Below are 15858 nucleotides of genomic sequence, written 5' to 3'. Positions count from 1 at the left end.
CTTGATAATCTCTTTGATTGTTATCCTCTAAAATAAATCTTAAACATTTATCTTACATTTAAATTTAAACCTAAAAAACCTACAAATCTACAATAAAATAATTTCAAGGGAAATTAAACAGACATTATTATTCCTACTTTACAGATAAGGAAACTAAGAAATAGATGATTAAAGTTTTTCACAATCAGCTTAGTAACCGGAAAAAAAAAAAACAAAAACCAACAACCCACGTTTCCTTAAGTTCTAGTTGAACGGCCTTCTTGTGCCTCCGGTGCCCATAAATATTGCCTTTGAATAAACATGTGTGGGAGTTCCAGGAGATTCCCTGGGGTGGAGGGAGGGGGAGGGGGAGGGACTCACGGGGCATGCGCTGACTGATTTTCTGGGGAGCAATTCTGGAGGAGAATGTCTGATGAATAAAATTCTCCACCTCATTACCCAAGTAACTAATCTAATCAACCAGTCCAGCAAGTGGGCTAATTTCTGGTGTGTGAGCCTCTGCCTCAGCCCACCCACTCTCCCCGATGCCCTTTCCTTCTTCCCAAGTATCAAGTGATGGCTAGCAGTTCATTCATTCAACCGATGCTCTGAGCCGGGCACTCGGATTATCAGGAACAGTGATCTACCTCATAGTCTGAAGCCAAAACCTTTATCGTTCCCACAAACAAGAATAAGTGTCAATCATTCTGCCAGTCAGACTCCCTGAACCCCCAGGATGCCTTGGAGGGTAAACACTGGGTAGACCGTCATCAAAACTTCTTGTTCCATTGTCCACTCACACCCATGCATTTCCTAAGCTCTGTATATTCTGACCCCCAATCATAAAGGAGGTCATCCATTCAGACCTTCCTAACCTCCATACCTAATTCTCCCTGCTGCTGCGGTCATTTCATTCATTTCCTTAAAGTTGGGTTCTGATGGGATCACATTCTTGCTCTGAAAAAAGCATTAGCTCCCTCATCCACAATCCCACCCCTAGATATTTACCCTCCCTGCCAAAAAATGAAAGCAGGTATTACCCCAAAGAGAAACTTTGTTTCTCTTTTTTAATGAACAGTGTGTTCACAATTGTTTATAAACTGGAAACAAGCATGAATAAACAAAAAGGGGGATATTCATATGTTTTAGCAATAAAAAAAAGTGAACTTCTGACATACCAACAACAGGAATGAATTTCAAAATATCGTTTTGAGCAAAAGAAGCCAGACGCAATAGTCTGTACTGTGTGATTCCATTTACATGAAATTTAAGGAAAAGTAAAATTAATATGATGATAGATAGCAGTACAATGGTTGCTTATGAAGTAGAGATTAGCTAGAAGAGGCCACAGAGAACTTTCTAGGGTGACGAAAATGTCTTTATTTGAAGAAATTCATAAGTATGCATATTTGTCAGAATTCATTGAATTGTATACTTAAGATCTGTGCATTTCACTATATGCAAATTTTACTTCAATTAAAATAATTAGTAGCTCCCTACTCCCTGTCTAATTATGTACAAATTCATCTGCCCAATCCATACAGACAAAAAGTAGATTAGTGGTTGCCAGGGACCATTGGAGGGGAGGATGGGGAGTGGCTGCTAAAGGTATAGGATCCCTTTTTGGGGTGATGAAAATGTTCAGGTAATGTTCATGGTTGCACAACTCTGTGAATATACTAAAACCACTGAATTGCACACTTTTTTTTTTTTTTGGTCTTTTTAGGGCTGCACCTGTGGCATAGGGAGGTTCCCAGGCTAGGGGTTGAACCGGAGCTGCAGCTGCCAGCCCATGCCACAGCCACAGCAACATGGGGTCCGAGCTGCAACTGCAACCTACACCACAGCTCACAGCAATGCCGGATCCTTAACCCACTGAGCAAGGCCAGGAATCGAACCCAAAACCTCATGGTTCCTAGTCAGATTTGTTTCTGCTGTGCCACGAGGGGAACTCCTGAATTGCACACTTTAAAAGGATGCATTTCACACTGTGAATTATCTCAATCCAAAAAATTCATCTACCCAGTATTCCAGATGGTCCTGAAATGGTTCTAAAGTAGCTTTTGAGGTCAAACCCACTCCCTGTGGTCCCTGGACATCCCTGCCTCTCCACCTTTCCTCGCATCATTCCTTCTTCCCAGAATCCCAACACACCCAACGTCTCCACTTCTGAAATTCTGCCCACCAGTCAAGGCCTGTGGCGAAACCATGGCTTTCCTAGTCCTCCCTGTAGACCATGGCTGCACTCTACTTTGCACTTCTGGTCCTCAGTGGAGCTCTCTCATGGGAAGACCTCACCGCTCTCTGCCTTGCATTATATGTATTTGTGCATTTGTCTGATCCTTCTGAGTCCATGATAAAATGAGTGAGGACAAGAGCTGGGCTCTGCTCTTCCTTGTATCCAGGACAGCCCAGCAAGGTTGCCCAATAAATGCTTGGTGAATTGAATTAACTGAGATGAGTGACTCTAACTTTATCCCATTTCAAGCCAGGAGGAAAATGGTATCAACTTGGCGGCAGGTTTTGTGAGGGTGTGAGGGGATTACCTGCTCCAGAGGGTTCTCAGCCTTTGCGATGTCCCAGGATCCCCCGAGGGAGCTATTACCCGCCCTTCTCCAGACTCACCGCTAAGGGTTCTGATTTCCAACTGGAGGGAGGCCCAGAGGAATCCCAGGTGATTCTGCTGCAGGTAACCCACAGACCACATTTTGGGAAACCCTGACTGAATTGTGCTTCTACAAATGAATAAAAACAAAAAAGAAACAAACAAACAAAAAAAACACTGATTTTACTTATTTTTTCTACCTGTTTTATCAGGTAATTTTTTTTTTTAAAGGACCTCACCCGCACATGGAGGTTCCCAGTTCCCAGGCTAGGGGTTAAGTTGGAGCTTCAGCTGCCGATCTACACCACACCCACAGCAACAGTGGATCTGAGCCATGTCTTTGACCCACACCTCAGCTCACAGCAACACTGGATCCTTAACTCACTGAGTGAGACCAGGGATGGAACCAGAGTCCTCATGGATCCTGGTCAGGATCGTTAACCACTAAGCCATGAAGGGAACTTGATCAGCTAAATTCTTAAGCTTCTTCTAAGAACATCCTCCTACTGGGAATGGAAGGGGCTACACTTTGGGGAAGCCTTCCCAACCACCCTCCCAAAAGGTGGCACTATTCATGACTCGTGTGTTACAATATGCCATGGTGACTTCTTGACCATGCTGTTGCCACCTAGAACCAGGTCACACCAATGCCTCAAACTCTGGCTCAAGGGATGACTTCTGATTCCCCTGGTTTCACAGCCCCATATCACTTCCAACTTGGCTTTGGGCACTTTGTTCTTCCACAGGAAAATGCCCTGGAGGGGGTGTGTGGGTGAGGTGTTGTATGTTGGCTGGTTCTTCACACTGAGCTCTGAATGTGGGCTCTGAAAGTAGGAAGTGTTCCTAGAACATGGGCAAAAAGGGTAATTCCACTCAAATACCCATCTTGAAGTTTTCAAAGGGCCTCCCCCAAAACCAACACAATCTAAGAATCTAGTAAATGTTAAGACTCCCTTGGATTTTAAATCTAACAACCACAGATAGAAAGGTCCCTTCTCACGGTAGTCATGTCTGCAAGAGGAGACGAAATGCGTGATCAGCAACCCTTTGACCTGGATGGGAGGTCTAGCACACCTCCTGCCAGAGTAGAGAGCTCTGAAAGGACGCAGACACTCCACTGAAGCACCAAGAGCTGAAAGAGCAGAGAGCCGTGTTCGGTCCTCCACGCCTTTCCCTTTCATTGTGTCCATCACTTGATCCACAGGCCGAGAAGCTCCACTGGTACCTACAGGACCCTCAGGAGCGGAGCAAAAGCGTGATGTTCCAGCAGTGAATCACATGGTTCCTGAGCCAGCCTCTGGTTTCCTTTGGATCCCCATGGCTGTAGGTCTCCAATCTTCTTGTCCCTTTTTACCAGTACCCCCAGCCAGAGAGCACTTGGAATTGAGTGCTAGATGGGGGCTGAGCCAGGTTCAGGGGCCAACGCTGATTGCTTTGGTTCTGAGATTAGTGTGGCCCCCTTCCCACCTCCCTGACCCAAGAGTCACTGCTACAGCAGCACTGAGGGTGTCAGAACAGACCTCACCTAAGTGTATGTCTTCCCACCTCTGGGCACAGATTGCATCTGATTGTGCCCAGGAAGGTATGCTCAAGTGTCGTGCATTGATGCTTGGGTAGTGTCTATTTGGAATAAATAATCTGGAATGGCTCCTGGGCTAGCCATTCAGAGCAGACCAGTCTCCCCAACAGACCTAGGGTTCTGGGTCCCTGAGATCTTATTACACCAGAGTTAAGAGCAATGAGTGAGGTCAATAGAAAAAAAGGGAAAGACGATTAAGAAGTAATTCCTGGAGTTCCCGTCCTGGCTCAGTGGTTAACGAATCCGACTAGGAAGCATGAGGTTCCTAGTGCGTTAAGGATCTGGCGTTGCCGTGAGCTGTGGTGTAGGTTGCAGACGTGGCTCGGATCCCGCGTTGCTGTGGCTGTGGTGTAGGCCGGCGGCTATAGCTCCGACTTGACCCCTAGCCTGGGAACCTCCATATGCCGCGGGTGCGGCCCTAGAAAAGGCAAAAAGACAAAAAAAAAAAAAAAAGAAGAAGAAGAAGAAGAAGCAGCAGCAATTCCTTACCTGGCCTGGCTCTTTCTCCTCCCACCCCTGATTAGCCCTAGATGACCAGGGTTAAGTGGATACGGGGTGGGGGTGCTGTGTCTGGGAGCATTGCTGAGGCAAACTTGGGAGAACTTTGCAGCCATGAGCTTCAGAAACGTTCTCTGGCCTGGGGGGCCCCAAGACCAAGATAAGGAACCTTCAGGGCTCAGGAAGTTTGAGCCCACTCTGGGATGACCCTGGACAGGCTGAGGGTCTAGAACCCCTGACTTAGAGGCACTGCTGTTCTCCAAGAGACCTAACTAGAACCAGCCCATGGGCACAACAGCTTCCTTCTCTGGGTTCACCCTAAGGACGTTCATCCTTTGGCAGCAGCAGCTTCTGCTGGAGGTTGGGGGTCTTGAAGCGGGCGGAGAACCATCACTCAACCACAAATGGAGCTGTTGGTCCTTGGGCAGTTACTTAAACTCTCTGTGCTCCATCTGGAAACTGGCATAATATCTCTCTGATGAAATAAAACATGTCAAAGGGTTCAGTACTGTTCCTGGTTCTAAGTAAGCATACAATTAGTGGTTCTTGTTTTGCTTGTTGTTATTCATGATCTTAGTATTATTAAAGCAGCCTGAGGGTCATTTTAGATCCATCTCCATTTGTCCCCATGTCCCTTTGGCACTGATGCCAGGGGTGAATCACCTTATGGAAGGAGCCGGCAACTCAGGAACTTGTGTCCTCTCCCATGGTGTGACATCAGAATCTTCAGTCATGCGAGGAAAGTTTTCCTCTCCAGGCTAACTTTCAGTGGAAAAGCAGAGAGCGATAAAGAACAAAACTGTTTACTTTTTCTTTGCTGTAGAGAAAAATGAGGTTTACTGAGCCAGGACGAGGTTGTTTTCAGAACCTTGGTGGGTTTTCCAAGAATGGAGTGTTATGAGGGAAGGCAGTGACCTGTTGGCACTTTTTCTTCCCACACGCAGCCCTAGACTTCGAAGTCAAGCTTTTCCAAGCCCCCCAGAACAGCACTGGAACGCGTGTCTCCTGTGCATGCTCCACGCCTCTGCTTGGCCCTTGCTGGCAAGCGGTGGACACAGTCACGGGACTCAGCTCCAGGAAATCAGGCAATAACACAAACCAGTCTCTGACCCAGATTTGGCAATTCCAAGTTAAATTTCCCAAACATTTGTAAAGACTTAAGGAAAGCAGCTCACAACCTTATTTTTTCCTGAAATATTGGAATGAAAATTCAAGGACTGCGGGAAACAAAAAACAGCATTTGTAGCTCTGCCCTTGAGATCACAGATGTTACAGAACGGAGAAAGGACAGGCGGATGCAACTGCTCAGTGATACCATGGATCTCCCGAGATGGAGCTCAGGTTCCTGAACGAAGGCTCGTCCAGCACAGCCTCCTTCCTCTCCAGCCTTGGAGAAAGACTGGATAGTGAGCTAGGACTGCAGGATCGGAGAGACCTGGCAGGATTAATCAGACTCAAGTTTTCAAGCAAAACTCAGGCCTGGAGAAGCTTTAGTCCAAGCGGGGCTGGGCGCTGATGCAGGATCCTGAGGCTCAGCTTGTAGGCACTGCAGGCAGGTCCACAATGAGCCTGGGGAAGAACGGGCATCTTGGAACTTGAGAATGACTCATTAAGCATCTAAATCTCATTGAAAGAGAGCCAGATCCTGAGTTTCCTATTTAATTCTACCACTTATTATCAGTGTGCACTTGGGTAAGTTACTTACGATGCCCAAAGCCTATTTTCCTCACCTGCAGTTATACCTAACTCATGTTGTTATGAGATCACAAGCCTTTTTAAGTGTAAAGCGCTATACAAATACAGTGATTATTATGATTATCTTCGTAATTCGAGGTCCTTGGAAGAAAAAAATGACAAGGTGATTATTTTTAAGATCCTTAGAAAAAGGAGGAAAAATCCAAAATTGCTTTAAAAAATAGGAGAACCTGATTATATAAAAGAAATAGGAAAAGTTTGTTGAAATGGGTGTTTCAGAAACCACATGTAATTAATCAGGGTTCCCCAGAGAAACAAAACAGAATATATATACACACACACATATATATAATACATTTATAAGACATTACATATATATCTTAGAGAGAGAGTTTAAGACATTGGCCCAAGTCTGAAAGCTTCAGGGCAGGGTGGAGACTGGGCAGAGTCGATGTTGCTGCTCAAGTTCAAAGGTAATCAGGAAGCAGAATCCACCCCCCCACCGCCCCCACTCCTGAGAGACCTTATGCTCTTCCTTGAAGGCCATCAACTGATTAGATGAGACTCACCCACATGCTGAAGTAGATTTAAATCTACTGATTTAAATGCTAATCACAGCTAAAAAAATACCTTCACAAGCAACATCTAGACTGGTGTTTGACAAAATAGCAGTGTACCATGGCCTAGCTAAATTGACACATATAGTTACTATCATGCCAAGTAATTCAGCACTGCCATTCAGAGAGTAGTTAGGCAGGTTCTAAAAAGACCATAGCAGGGAGTTCCCACTGTGGCACAATGGGGTAAAAGATCCCTTGTTGCTGTATCTGTGGCGTAGGTCATAGCTATAGCTCAGATTCAATTCCCGAGAACTTCCATATGCTGCAGCTGCAGCCGAAAAAACATCTTTTTATTAAAAAGTGAAAAACCATAGCAGTTTAGAAACCAGACAAATAACCAGGAAACAAATTGAGTGATCTCAGGACTTATCAAGAGCTGAAGGAAAAGTAGAAGAGCATTAAAAAAATAGAAGAAATTGGGCCAGATTGTTCAAGGTGTTTATAAAGAAATAGCATAGGAAATGAGGACTACTACAGCTTAAAGGAGGATGAAGCCAACGGGGAATGCAGAAAATACCAACAGAAACAGAGACGCCCACCAAACCAGGGACATAACCTTGTGAGCCCAAATCCTTTGCCCAGCTCCCCGATCCTCTTGCTTCCTGGGATCCAGGGATTATAGAAGATGGGTTGGGAATCAGCAGAGGCAGGCCAGGACCAAGCGCTGATGGAGAGGAGGGAGGCTGAAGCCCATGGCCACCCGGGGAAGGAAGGCTGGAAGGAAAGGCAGAGGCAGCCATTAGTCTTGTGGGTCTAACTTTTTAAAAATATCAGAGGTAAATGGTAAACCAGTTAAGACTCAGCTATATTAGATACACTGAACTGGGACGAGACCAGGGACCAAACAAAGTCCCTGACAATCTGTGAAGACTGGAGGGATGCCAGTGAGTCAGCGCTAATGACAAGCAGATAGAGTCTTTGAGCTCCTGGATTTTTTTTTTTTTTTTTTTTTTTTTCAGACTATGGAGGACGAAAGTTCTTTCTGAGTGGAAATGTGAGAAAATGTTGTACTCATCTTTAAAAAGATAGAGGCTGGGAGGTAGAGATGATTTCATGTAGTAATTACAGACCGAATAGCACTGATAACTGGGGAAATTTGATGGAATCATTCATTAATCTCTGCATCAAAGAGCAGAAAACACCAGGAAGCAACCAATGGGGCTTTTGGAAATGCCTACGGAAAAGAAGGTTCAAGTGCAACTTTCTTTGCAAATTTGGCCACATTGCCCACCATAGTCACACCATCCCTTAGCCCTGAACCCCTGGATTTGTATCGTCCTCCAGCCTGATCCGGGGGATGGGGGGGAGCTGGGACCACAGATTCTACGAATGTTAATAGGGCATGGTTTCTGCCTTCCAAGAGTGCTAATGAGGGAGACCAGTGTACATATTAATGAAAGAAAAAGTTGATTGTAGTTAAAACCCCAGGGAGAATGCAGACTTAAGCAATAACCCTCACCCATTAGGATGGTAACACTGGAATTTCCTCTGAGGAAGATTTTCTGCCTTTACATGTAAAGATGAGACTAAACAGCCGGCCAGCTTGGGCAGTTAGACCTTTACCTGCCCCAGACTCTGTTCTGGGGCAGGTTATGGCGAGGTCCCTTCCACTGTATAATTCTAAGACATCCTCATTTCAAAGTTGCTAAAAATAGAAGCATGGCGTCTGGTATGTAACAATATACAATATTGCAGCTGTGTCTTTATGATGAATAATAATACTTTGGAGTTATATGATGAGGCAATCACTTTGCAAGCTCAATCTCATTAACCCTCACAATATTCTGATTAGGTAGGCAGGTGGCAAGTGATCTGAACTCTGTTTGCAATTGCAAGAACCAAGACTGGGAGAAGCTCAGAAACTTCCTGGGGAACCCATCATGTCAAAAGTTGGGAACGTCGCCCAGATCTCCTTTCCCAAAATCTGAGGGAGGGGTCCAAAATCTGGACCAGTGGTCCACAACAGCTTCCAGGTCTCAGGAGCAGAGGAAACACACAATTGGCGCTGTCCTGACTGTACCAGCTCAAAAAACTGCTGATTTCTTTGGAATGAATGCCAGCGCCACTCCAAGAGAAAAAGTTGAGGGTTTCTTTGTCTCTCCTTTCTCTCTAGCAATTAATCAACCTCTTCCTCCCTCCAAAATCCAGCCCATCTTGAAAGCAACCAAAGAAATTTTAAAACCACACCAAAACCTCTTTAGCACTTAACACCAGCACTGTTACTGTCTCCTGAGCTTTTGTTTGCATTTTGGGTCCCATGTAATCGAAGGTCGATGGCTTAAGAAAAAGTCACCCTTTCAAAAGTCTTTAAATACTCAGATAGGCACCCCTTCTCAGCAGCTTGCTCCTCTGAGTCCTGATTTTATTCGTCTCTTTGTTAATGGGAAAAAAAACAAAAAGAAGATTCCTTTGCTTTTCTAAACACGCTGAGTGCCTTTCCTCAGACTAGAGGAACAGGTTTGGTGGTGCTGATAGAAAATCACAGGAAAATGACACCATTAGCCAGGAAACGTTTGCCAGCCGAGGGGAAAGGCGCCTTTGCAGCCTCTGGGGAAACACTGACGTTCGTTTATATGGGAATCGTGAGATTAATATGGGAACTCGGGTTTTGTGCTGTGGGGGTAGGTTTCCCCGGCTCCCTCTGAGACATGACACACGGCCACATCTTCAAATTGTTAATTATGTACTGCCCCCTAGGGATTTTTGTTTTGCTGGTGGCAACCTGCTTCAAATCCTGCAGGAAACATTTATCAGCCGGCTTCAGCCAGTATTTGCCGCACAGAAAGCTGTACCTTTTTGTGACCTTGTTGTACGGAGTCCACCCCTTTCCTGAGCAAATTGCATTCAAACACTTTACTTTTCAGATTGTTGATTTTCCCCCTCCCTCTGTTGTCTTATTTTATTTCCCAGGGATGGCTTCCATTTGCATAAGCTGGGGTAGAGCCGTCTCTCTTTCAAAGCTCGGCTTTCCCCACCTCCACCACATTTCCCCTGTGGTTTTGTAAACATCTCTGAATTTGGGGGAAAGAAGAGCAAACTGTGAATTAGAGACACTTGCACACATGCACTTACATATTTATCTGTACTTACTGGTGGAGGAATTCTCCACGCTCTGAAATGTGCTCTATGGAATCCCATTTAAATCAAAAACTTTTATCAGAAAAATGAAATTGCTTTATGATTGAATAGCACTTTGCTTCTAAGTGCCAGTCATTGAGGCTGATGAAATGACCAAGGCGACATTCTTCCCTGGAAAGACATCCTTGGCCTTTATTTTTAAATTGGAGGGAAAGAATTTCAGCACCATATTCCTTCACAGAGGTTCTCGCAGACAGAGGACCTGTCTTTGCCTGTAATTAACCGCATTTCGGTATCTGATAAGAATGTTGCACATATGCGTGTTTTTAGTGCCCGTGTAGTTTTGTTTTGTTTTTAATAATGTAGGAGACAGCCCTGGCAAGAATCCTTCTTCCTGCATGATATATTTTTTAAAACACACACACACACACAAATCTTGAACACAACAACTTTAGCAAATATATGCATGATCAAAACAGTTCAGAAATATAAGATCTGAAAATGAGAAAGGGCAGCAGGTTTTTGAATAGGCTTCATCAGCAGAGGGGAGAGGTCAGCCGTGGAGATTAGTTATAGGAGCTATTAAGTCTCCTCTGACACCCACAGTACAAGCTGCTCAACATAATCAGCCGCAATCAGCAAAACTGCTGTTTATTACAAAACGTTTTTCCCTTTTAATATTTCACATTGTTATGTAAAACGGTGCGGTGTAGGGACACACACATTTCACCAGGGACAAATTGTACAAATTGTCAGCAATAATAATTTGTGGCTCTTCTCGTGACATCTTTTGAAGTTAAAAACCGTGGAACGATACCTCTCCAGAGCTATTTTCTCTAATGTGGTTAATGGTTTGCACTGGAGTTGACCAGCCACTCTCTGTACGATGTTGTCACCATTTACCAGTGTGAGAAAATGTTTGTGTGACCGTACATCAATCAGACAAGTCGTGAAGCTTGCTAGGTTCCACTCACCCTTCCCCAACTGGCCAACACCCTCCATGATATGTGTGTCTCCTGTGGATTTCCTGGTCCATCTTAATCACCAAAGTAATTCCCTTTACAAAACATTTTCTTTCTTTTTTTTTTTTTTCTTTTTAGGGCCGCACCCGTGACATGTAGAAGTTCCCGGGGCTAGGGGTCAAATCAGAGCTGTAGCTGCCAGCTTATGCCACAGCCACAGCAACTCGGGATCTGAGCCCCATCTGTGACCTACACCATAGGTCACGGCAATGCTGGATCCTTAACCCACTGAAGGAGGCCAGGGATCAAACCTGTGTCCTCATGGATGCTAGTCGGATTTGTTACCACTGAGCCATGATGGGAACTGCAAAACATTTTCATTTAAATAGAATGGATTAGGAGGCATCCATGTGGAATTCCTTTGCGAAATTCACACACTAGGTGTTAGGGTAAGAGAAATATCTTAACTGTCCAATAGGACAGGTGGCAGTGGCCTAGGTTAGAGGACCCTTAGATGTGATCCCCACACTTCCCTAAGCAGAAAGAGCAGGTACAGAGAAGCCATTGCCAGTCCCCATTCCAGCCCACTAAGGCTCTCATCAAGATGCTCCCCAGCCCCCTGGAAGTTCTGTCTCCTAAAGCTCATCCCGGACCACAGCTCCCACCCACCAGGGACCAGCCTAGCTCTTCACGGAAATGCTGGACTGAGGAAGCCCTGGGAGCCAGACTCAATATAGGACTTAATTTGTGACTAACATGCAATACATGAAAAATAAAATAACCCTTGTCCCTTTCAAAGTGGTCACTTTAGCAGGCTAAATGATGACGCTTACTCAAATGAAAAGTGATGCTGCTAGTTCTCACATTTCTGGTCCATCTAGCTTATTAGCCATGCAGAGCAGTTTCACTACTTTATACTCCTGTCTCCTTTTGAAGCCCAGCCTAATCATCTGTTTTCTTCATCCTGGCTCCAAGTGAATGGACCTTCCTCACACTTTGTACACCCTTCTATTAAAAGCATTTTTTGGATGTTTATTTAAGGATCTGTTTCTCCAATGTAATAAACTCCTCGAAATTGGGAAATTTTCAGGTTCATCTCTACATGCATCCCTGTCTGGCTACATGAGGCACATAGTAAGCACTCTATGGCTGCCTGCTGAATAAACGAGTAAAAGCTTTCTAGAAATAAAATTCATTCTTAAGAGGACAAAGACAGGCCCCCATGAGGGTTCTGGACTCTGAAGACTATTTTAATACAATTCAGTTCCTTGAACATTCCCAGAACAAAGGAAACTTCTCAGGAATTAGTTTTCATGGGGACAGAATGCCATTAAAATGTAAAAACTCTGTTGGATTCTCAAAACCCCAGTCATCAGAATTTCCAGACCACTGCTGTCCAATGGAAATACAAACACACGCCACTTATGTAATTTGCATTTTCTAGCAGCCCAGTTTTTTAAAGATGAAACAGGTGACATTAATTTTGATTGAATAGGGAGTTCCCATTGTGGTTCAGTGGAACCGAAACTGACTAGCATCCATGAGGACGCAGGTTCAATCCCTGGCCTTGCTCAGTGGGTTAAGGATCTGGCATTGGCGTGGGCTGTGGTGTAGGTCGCAGACGTGGCTCAGATCTGGCATTGCTGTGGCTGTGGCATAGGCTGGTGGCTACAGCTCTGATTGGACCCATAGCCTGGGAACCTCCATATGCCAAGGGTTTGGCCCTAAAAAGACAAAAAAAATTTTTTTTGCTTGAATAATAATATTTTATTTAACCTAATAGATCCAAAATGTTTATTTCAACATATAATCAACCTAAAAGCTACTGATGAGATATTTTGCATTCTTTTTTCTTCTTGTCCTAAATCTTTCTAATGTGGTTGTATTTTACACATATAGCACAGCTCCATTGGCAGTAGCCACGTTGCTCATGCTCAGTACCCATGGGTGCTACTATCAACCACATTAGGCAGTGCAGTCCCAGACCTGCTTCGTGGTGCTTTTTTTTTTTTTAAATTATAGTTGATTTACAGCGTTTTTCCCATTTCTCCTGTACAGCAAAGTGATCCAATCATATATATCTACATTCCTTTTCTCATATTATCTTCTGTCATGGTCTATCCCAGGAGGTTGGTTAGAGTTCCCTGTGCTATACAGTAGGACCTCTTTGCTTATCCATTCTAAATGTACTAGTTTGCATCTACAAAACAGAAACGCTGACAGACATAGAGAACACACTCATGGTTGCCAAGGGGGAGGAGGGATGGAGGGGGATGGAGGGGGATGGAGGGGGAGTCTGGGGTTAGTAGATGCCTCATAGTGCTTTTGACTTTTGCCTTCTTGGGAAGGAAGGAGGCAGTAACTGGCGATGACCCTGAGTGGTCCCTTCAACTTACCTTCTCCTCCCCAATCCAAACAAAGGTTAGCAATAGGATTTTGAATTTGAAGCTCAAAAGTTTGTGAAATACATCAGCTTGCATGTCATTCATGCTAATCACATTTTTATTCCTTGGGCCAGCATTCCCTTGCTGCTTTTCCTTATGTTTACCCCAATCCACCTCATGAAGACAAATGTGGTTCCAACTAGAACAGTAGCAGTAGAGTTGCCACTGGAGATAAAGAGAGGCATCAAGGAGTGCTTCCTGGGTGTTTTCCTGGCTCACTCATGTTTTTGATGGTGGGACTGGCACCATCGCCTGGGGAGAGTGTGGGTAGAGAGGAAGGTACTGCTGACTTCAGAGCCAGGGGTATCCCAGCTCTGCAGGCTGGGAGAGTAGGGGGCCCACAAGAGGGGCTGAGAAGGAGCTGCCTGAGAGTCAGAGACCAAGTAGGGTGGGAGGGGAGTGGTCCCAGAAGCCTAGAGTAGACAGGTATGGCTACTCTAGAGGTCAGGTAAGCCTCGTGGATGCAAAAGCAGGGAACACATGAAAGGGATCTCGAAGGGAGGCTTAGGCAGTGAGCTGAGCAGAGTCAGGACAGTCTGAGAACAGAGTGGCAGCTCACACTGAACCAACAGGCCTGGACAAGTGCAAGGGCTCGGTCAGAGGAGAACTGGCCTTAGATCCTGATTCAGCCAGCCCTGGGACAGCTACGTCTCCATATTGACCTTAAGAGCCTCTATGTCCCTCATTAGCTCAGGAAAAGTACCCCTTCACCATGGTTTTTTCTGCACTGAGAAGAGCCAGGGACACCTCCGCTACCAAGGACCTTGCAGAGTTGAAGTGTGTGGAGGACTGAGTCAATAGAAATTTAGCTGAGACCTTGGTTTCTCAGCATTGGTCTTGCCTGGGAAATTTCATAATAGAAATTCTCCTTAATTTCTCAACCTAAATGTTCCTCCATAGAGAATTGGGCAAATAAAGTCTGAAACATTCAAATAATACAATCGTAAATGCCTGTTAAGAAGAATGAGAGCTGTATATGTTGACATAAAAATATATGCAAGATTCATTTTAAGTGGCTACACCAAGTTTCCTAACAGTGTATAAAGTATGCTCGCTTTTGGGGGGGAAGGGGGTTATATACATATGCATATGTACCCACAAAAACACACTTTGTATGTGCACAGGAATTCTCTGGAAGAATTAAAAAGAAGCTGTTAAGAGCAGTTGCCTCTGGAGGAGAAACTAGAAAGGAATTTAGGATGAGATAGACATTCGCCTTTGGCATGTAATATTTAGTGTTGCTCAGTTTCTCTTGACCAGGTAGGTGCAGGCATTATTATCATTTAAAATAATAGTTCAGGAGTTCCTGTCATGGCTTAGTGGTTAATGAACCCAACTAGTATCCATGAGGACGCAAGTTCGATCCCTGCCCTTGCTCAGTGGGTTAAGGATCCGGCGTTGCCGTGAGCTGTGGTGTAGGTTGCAGATGAGGCTCGGATCTGGTGTGGCTGTGGCTGTGGCTGTGGCGTAGGCCAGCAGTTGTAGCTCCAATTAGACCCCTAGCCTGGGAACCTCCATATCCACGTGTGCAGCCCAAAAGAGACAAAAGACAAAAAAAAAAAGTTCAAAGTATTTTAACCAATATTTTCTTATACTAGATATATTAAACACTACCAAATCTTGTGGAGAAAGGACTACATACCTTTGTGACCAGCGTGATGCCTTCATTCATTCATTTCTCCAAATTTCAAATTTGAGGACATTGGAAAACAACATTGATTAGGGATCCGCTCTTCTCAATATTAAATTTTTTTCCTTGTAGTAATTCTACTCAGTGTCTAGAAATCAAGTTCACAGGCTGGCTGACAGTGATGCACTGCTGTGGCTCTGAACTTTAAAACCTCTAAAAGTCAAAAAAATCAGGGCAAGTGTAAAACGCAAGTCACAGACTCACCTCTAAGGGTTTCCAGGTGGCTTTTCCGGCATCACCTGCACAGCACCAGGTGACACACAGGATTGCCCACAGGGAGATGCCAGGAGGCTATCAGAAAGGACACAAGGCTTACTGCTCTAAAACTCCTAATTAAGCTACTGTGAGGGAGTTCCCTGGTGGCCTAGCAGGTAAAGATTCACATTGTCACTGCTGTGGCTCAGGTTACTACTGTGGCTTGGATTCAGTCCCCAGCCTAGGAATTTCTGCATGCTGTGGGTGTGACCAAAAAAAAAAAAAAAAGAAAAAAGAATAAACTGTTGTGAAGAGGTATTGCATCAGGCTATTTCTTCTTTGGAAGGATAAGAAAGGGCTGCAGGCAAGGCTCTCCAGGCCCGAATGAGGGCTACACACCATGGGTGTTTAGAGGTGGTAGAAATCACTTTTAACCTGTGTGATTAGGGAAGATGGAATTTCAATGGGATCCTAATGCATGTGAAGTGAACGTTTTATTTTAAAGTGTGACCT

The 15858-nt window shown here is 44.7% G+C and overlaps 1 long non-coding RNA gene across 4 annotated transcripts in view; it reads left to right on the top strand.

The window, feature by feature from the left end:
- The window catches only part of LOC146395980 (uncharacterized), a 350884-nt gene that overhangs the window by 256932 nt on the left and 78094 nt on the right, over positions 1–15858 (top strand). Inside the window, exon 4 of one of the 4 annotated variants that reach the window (XR_014829596.1) lies at positions 5606–7383. The exons of the other annotated variants lie outside the window; for them this stretch is intronic. This is a non-coding gene — a long non-coding RNA (uncharacterized LOC146395980). Of the gene's footprint in view, positions 1–5605; positions 7384–15858 lie in introns of those variants that run through there. 4 annotated transcript variants of the gene reach the window in all.

Source organism: Sus scrofa, chromosome 15, assembly GCF_054392235.1.
Source record: "Sus scrofa isolate SSC_HxYL_T2T_F1_AM1 chromosome 15, Sscrofa_HxYL_maternal_Yorkshire_Landrace_v2.0, whole genome shotgun sequence".
NCBI lineage: Eukaryota > Metazoa > Chordata > Mammalia > Artiodactyla > Suidae > Sus > Sus scrofa.
Note: the sequence above shows the minus strand (reverse complement) of the source record. Positions and strands in the feature narration are given on the sequence as shown.